The sequence below is a fragment of the Myotis lucifugus genome, unplaced genomic scaffold (assembly GCF_000147115.1).
Source record: "Myotis lucifugus unplaced genomic scaffold, Myoluc2.0 scaffold_38, whole genome shotgun sequence".
In the NCBI taxonomy this organism is placed as follows: Eukaryota; Metazoa; Chordata; class Mammalia; order Chiroptera; family Vespertilionidae; genus Myotis; species Myotis lucifugus.
In genome coordinates, this window is record NW_005871086.1 from 1,367,414 (window position 1) to 1,373,501 (window position 6,088).

Consider the following 6,088-nt stretch of genomic DNA (forward strand, 5'->3'; position numbering starts at 1 on the left):
AGACCTGTTACCTAAATACTCACATTTGACATTAGGCCAAAAACCAGGAACAATACACAACCCCTGGAGGGGGTTATCTGTGCTGGTGCCAGGCCAGGCCCTTAGATATGATCTCAAGACCCCCATCCCAACCCATGGGGCTTTTTGGAAAGCCCATGAAAGATCTGGAAGTCTCCATCCATATTTGGTTTGCTCAGATTTTGGAGACAGCTCCTCTGAGACCGCCGGGGTAATAAAGCTGTGTAACTACATTTCTCTAAGCGTTGCTTGGGTTTCTTCTGTCTTCTACAACAAATTCATATCAGGCATCTTCTCAGATCTAATGGTATAAAATTAGAAATCAACTACAATAAAAAAAAATCAAACAATTGGAGGCTATATAGCATGTTATTAAACAATGATTGGGTTACCTAAGGGATCAAAGATGAAATAAAAAACAACCTGGAAACAAATGACATGAAAAAACAATCCAAAATCTATGGGACACAGTGAAAGCAGTCCTGAGAGGGAAGTTCATAGCATTACAAGCCTACCTCAGAAAACAAGAAAACCTTGTAATAAATTTACTAACCAGACAACTTAAATAATTAATAAGAGACCTATAAGAAAAGCCCAGAGTAAGCAGAAGGAAGAAAATAATAAAGATCAGAGCAAAAATAAATGACATAGAGACCAAAAAACAAACAAACAAAAACAAACCAAAAAAAACAATACAAAAGATCAATATGTATAACCAAGAGTTGGTTCTTTGAAAGGATAGACAAGATTGATGAGCCTCTAGCCAGGCTCACCAAGAAGCAAAAAGAGAGGACCCAATTTAAAAAAACCAGAAAGGAAAGAGGTGAATTAACAATCAACCCCACAGAAATACAAAGGATGTAAAAAAAAAAAATACTATGAACAACTCTACTCCAACAAACTAGGCAACATAGAAGAAATGGACATACTCCTAGAAAAATACAAGCTTCCAAAACTCAATCAGGAAGAATAAAAAAATCTGAATAGGCTGATAACTATGGACGGAATTGAAGCAGTAATAAAAAAAATTCCCAGCAAACAAAATCCCTGGGCCAGGTGGCTGCACGAGGAAGTTTTACCAAACATTCAAAGAAGAATTAAAACCTACCCTCCTCAGATTATTCCAAAACATTCAAAAGGAAGGAACACTTCCAAGCTCTTTCTATGAATCCAGCATTACCTTAATCCCAAAACCAGGTAAAGACACCACAAAAAAAGAGATTTACAGGCCACTATGCCTGATGAACATAGATGCTAAATTCCTCAATAAAATTCTAGCAAACAGATCCAGCATTACATTAGAAAGATCATACACTATGACTAAGTGGATTTATTCCGGGGATGCAAGGCTGGTATAATATCTGCAATTCAATAAATGTGATAAATCACATAAACAAATGAGATACAAAAATCACATGATTATATCAATTGATGCAGAAAAAGCATTTGACAAAATCCAACACTCTTTCTTGGTAAAAACTCTCAGAAAGTGGGAATAGATGGATCTTATCTCAACATAATAAAAGTCTTATATGACAAACCTACAGCCAATATCATACTCAATGAGCAAAAACTAAAACCAGTTCCCCTAAAAACAAGAACAAGACAGGGATGCCCACATTCACCACTCCTGTTTGACATAGTACTGAAAGTGGTAGCCATAGCGATCAGACAAGAACTAAAAGGCATCCAAATTGGAAAAGATGAAGTAAAACTGTCATTATTCACAGATGACATGATGCTGTACAGAGAAGATCCTAAAGATTCCACCAAAAAACTATTAGACTTTATAAAGGAATTTGGCAATGTAGCAGGATACAAATTCACACTCAGAAATCTATGGCTTTTTCCATACACCAGTTACGGACTCCTTGGAGAGGAGATTTTCAAAAAATCACAATCCCCATATGCCTTTGCCTCTATTAACATTTTACGATTCCCTACGAATAATCTTAGCCCAAGGGAGGTAAAAGACCTGTAATTGAAAAAGAGATAGAGGAAAATATAAACAAATGAAGAATATACCATGTTCATGGATTGGTAGAATCAACATCATTAAAATGTCCATACAAGCCAAGCAATCTATAGATTCAATGCAATCCCCATTAAAATACCAATGGCATATTTCAGACCTAGAAAAAACCCTCCAAAAATTAATTTTGGGATAAAAAAGACTGAGTAGCTGCAGCAATCCTGAGAAAGAAGGACTACTAGTAAGTTGTAGGAATCACAATACCAGATATAAAGCTACATTACAAAGCAATTGTTCTCAAAACTTCCTGTTACTGGAACAAGAACAGACATATAGACCAATGGAACAGAACAGAGAAGCCAGAAATTGGCCCAAGCCATTATGCTCAATTAACATTTGACAAAGGAAGCAAGAGCATACAATAGAGTCAAGACAGTCTCTTCAATAAATGGTGTTGGGATAATTGCAGAGATACATGCAAAAAAATGAAACTAGACCACCAACTTACACCATACACAAAAATAAACTCAAAATGGATAAAGCACTTAAACATAAGATGGGAAATCATAAAAATCTTAGAAGAATTCATAAGCAGAAAATATCAGCCATATGTCATAGCAATATCTTTACCAGTACAGCTCCTATGACAATGGAAATGAAGGAGAAAATAAACAAATGGGACTACATCAAAACAAAAAGCTTCTGCACAGCAAAAGAAACCATCAACAAAATAACAAGAAAGCCCACTGCATGGGAGAACATATTTGCCAATGTTATCTCCGATAAGGGTTTAATCTCCAAAATTTATAGGGAAATCATACATCTTAACAAAAGGAAGATAAACAATACAATAAAACTTGGGTAAAGGACCTAAATAGACACTTCAAAAGTGGACATACGGAAGGCCAAGAGACATATGAAGACATGCTCAAAGTCACTAATCATCTGAGAGATGCAAATCAAAGCAACAATGAGGTACCATCTCACACCTGTCAGAATGGCTATCATCAACAAATCAACAAACGACAAGTGCTGGAGAGGATGTGGAGAAAAAGGAACCCTCGTGCACTGCTGGTGGGAATGCAGACTGGTGCAGCCACTATGGAAGACAGTATGGAGTTTCCTCATAAAGTTAAAAATGGAACTCCCATTTGACTCAGTGATCCCACTACTAGAAATATATCACAAGGAATCAGAAACACCAATCAGAAAGGATATATGCACCCCTATATTCATAGCAGCACAATTCACCACAGCTAAGATCTGGAAACAGCCTAAGTGCCCATCAGCAGATGAATGGATTAGAAAACTGTGGTACAGCTACATAATGGAATACTATGCTGCTTTAAAAAAAAAAAGGAATTCTTACCATTTGCAACAGCATGGATGGAATTGGAGAGCATTATGCTAAGTGAAATAAGCCAGTCAATGAAAGAAAAATACCACATGATCTCACTCATTTGTGGATAATAAAGACCATTATAAACGGATTAGCAAAAATAGATACAGAGGCAGAGCAACATCGAACAGACTGTCAAACTACAGTGGGAAGGCTGGGGAGGGTTGGGAGGTGAGAGGGGGAGGGATAAGACATCAACCAAAGGACTTGTATGCATGCATATGAGCATAACCAATGGACACAAGACACTGGGGGGCATGGGAGGCTACGGGAGGGTCAAGGGGAGAAAAAAAGGAGACATATATCATACTCTTTGTAATACTTTAAGCAATAAAACAATTTAAAAAAAGAAAACTACTAACTTTTTCAAATTTAGAAGGTTGTTAGAGTATCAAATAAATTTACCTCAGAAATTTTCCTGAATATTACATTTATAGTTTTCATTGCATATTGATTGATTGTTAGGATTGTTTTTAGTTTTCTTGAGGTATAATTGACAGATAAAAATCTAAGACACTAAAAGTATACATTGTGATGATTTGATGCACATAAGCATTATGAAATAGTTTTCCCCAACTTGTTAATTAACATGTCTACCACATCAAAAATCTATCTCTCCTTTTTTTAGGAGAACACTTAAGTTCCATTCTTAGGAAATTTCTATTATACAATATAATGTTATCAACTATAGTCACCATATTGCACATTATATCCTCAGACCTATTCATGTTATAGCTGAAAGTTTGTACCCTGCACCCATCTCTCCTTATTTCTCTCATCCCCTGCTCCTGGCAACCACTTTTCTATGAGTTTGACTTTTCTTTTTAGATTCCACAAGTGAGTGTTACCATTGCAGTACTTGTCTTTCTCTGTCCACCTTATTTCACTTAGCATAATACCCTCAAGTTTCATCTATGTTGTTGAAAATGGCAGAAGTTCCTTCTTTCTTATGGTTGAATAATATTACCGATTGTTAGAACATTTTGGTAAAGGTTAGGCATTGATTTTGGGTAATGCTTATAGCTTTGGGGGAAAATAAGCCTATATAAACATTAGTTATTACAGGTGCTATTTAACAAATATTTTTCTTTAAGACAATACTAGAATGACTCATTATGTCAAAATTCAGTCTTCTAAATTCATTTTGCATTCATCATTTTTTTGGTCTAGGTCCTTGAGAACTATACTTTTAGAAAGCATGGGGTTTAAAAGAAACACTGTCAAACAAACTTTGGGCATTCTTAGTGCTTAGAGATAATTCCAGAGAAGATTATTATGCTTTCTTGAGTTATTTTAAAGTTATCAAAAGGAATAAAGATGACATTAAGAATAAACACTAATTAGTAAAGTTTATTTTTTTTCTAACTTTAAAGTCTAACTTTTCCTTATCGTAAACTGTGTAATTTATTTTTAGTTTGCCTAAACCCCACAGACGCCTTTCCAAAGAAAAAAATATTATGAAAATGGTGCAGTATGTAAGATTACATCCATGTTGGTCCCACCCAGGCTAATTGGCATTACTAAAGGTGGGTGGGAGGAATGCTGGCCATAGGGAGTTGCCCATTTTCTTTGATTCATATCTTGCAGCCACTGGGGTAAATTTTAGAGGGAATCCACCCCTAGGTAAATGCCAGGTTCTCACTCCTAGACAATTATTTTTCAGCATACAAATTTTTAAAAATATGGACACACCTATTGGGAAAACAGAAAACACATCAAGAAATCACAGGTTGCATCCTCAGTCTTATTCATTCACAGTTATGTTAACCACAGACACAATGAAGAAATAAGATGTAGTAACTCAAAGTGGTTGTTAGCTGGGTGCTTTGGTTTAGCCTCAGCTCTGGGAATTTTTTAAATAAAGCTGTATGCAGTAGAGATGAGGATAACTTCTTTCAAAGAAAGAATTTGGAATTTCTAGGAGTTCATCTTGTCCCTGTCTCTGTTGTCACTCTGGTGCGTTCATGCTTTGGGAAGAAAAAATATTCCAAAGTTAATATAATCTGTAAAGAAACCCATGGGGACCATAAACCTTTCTGAACTGAGCACTGAAAGCACATATACTACTTTAGCTTCTTTGGTGACTAGAAGAACCACTTACAATAACAAAAGTAATATGCCAAGCTTTCCAATAGCATCTCTGATTAGAATCCTTGGACAAAGAAGTGAAAGCAGTACGCATAAAGCAGAAAATAACTAAACTTAATAGTTGTAGCTTACATGGAATTAGCACTTCAGCTGTCATTTTTTTTATTGTTTTATTGCTTAAAGTATTACAAAGGGTATTACATATGTCTCCTTTTTCCCCACCCTTGACAATCCCCTGGCCTCCTCTACCCCCCAGTGTCATATGTCCATTGGTTATGCTTATATGCATGCATACAAGTTCTTCGGTTGATCTCTTACCACCCACTCTGGCACCCCAACCCTCCCCGGCCTTCCTGCTGTAGTTTGACAGTCTGTTCAAGGCAGCTCTGCCTCTGTATCTATTTTCGTTCAAAAGTTTATAATGGTCTTTATTATCCATGAATGAGTGAGATCATGTGGTATTTTTCTTTCATTGACTGGCTTATTTAACTTAGCATAATGCTCTCCAGTCCTGAGCAGGGACCCCCATCCTGAAGGGGCTGTGGCCAGCCTGAAAATGGCCCTCAGCCCCTCACCCAGGCTAGCCAGGCACCCCAATGGGACCCCCACCC